Below are 565 nucleotides of genomic sequence, written 5' to 3'. Positions count from 1 at the left end.
CCGCAGTGGCCCTGAACCAGGGCTGGGGATAGAGCCTGCAACAGAAGTACACGCCCTTGACCCAAATCGAACCCGGGACTCTCCAGTCTGGGAGTCCACATTCTATCCACTGAGCTGAACCAGCTAGGGCAGGCAGAAAGCTTTCCAAAATTTCTATATGTAAAATGTAATCTGGAAGTAAGGAAAAATTAAAAAAAAAACACTCCAATACAAAGAGCATGCATTGAGCGATTACATGATAAAAAAAAAAAAGAATCAATAACCATTTCTTTCTAGGATATTCCTCCAACTAAGCAGTAACTGATGACTCATTAGCTAATTCTCTCGCTTGCAGCAGCCACACACAGCAAGCAACCTGCTTCAAGGACTAACCCGAACTCCATTTCCCATGATCCCCTTCGAACTGGTTTCCCATGAATCCGAGGGCTTCAAACATCTGCTCATCGAGGCAGTTCAGCCCGCCTTCTTTCTCTTTTCTGGCCATTCAGGATTAGCCACGCCCCCACGCGATCGGTTTCCGGCTTTCGATTGGCTCAGAGCGAGTCCGGGGGGCTGGGGCGTGGCG

This window comes from Myotis brandtii, unplaced genomic scaffold, assembly GCF_000412655.1.
Source record: "Myotis brandtii unplaced genomic scaffold, ASM41265v1 scaffold816, whole genome shotgun sequence".
In the NCBI taxonomy this organism is placed as follows: domain Eukaryota; kingdom Metazoa; phylum Chordata; class Mammalia; order Chiroptera; family Vespertilionidae; genus Myotis; species Myotis brandtii.
The sequence above is the reverse complement of the archived record's forward strand: the minus strand, read 5'-3'. Positions refer to the sequence as shown.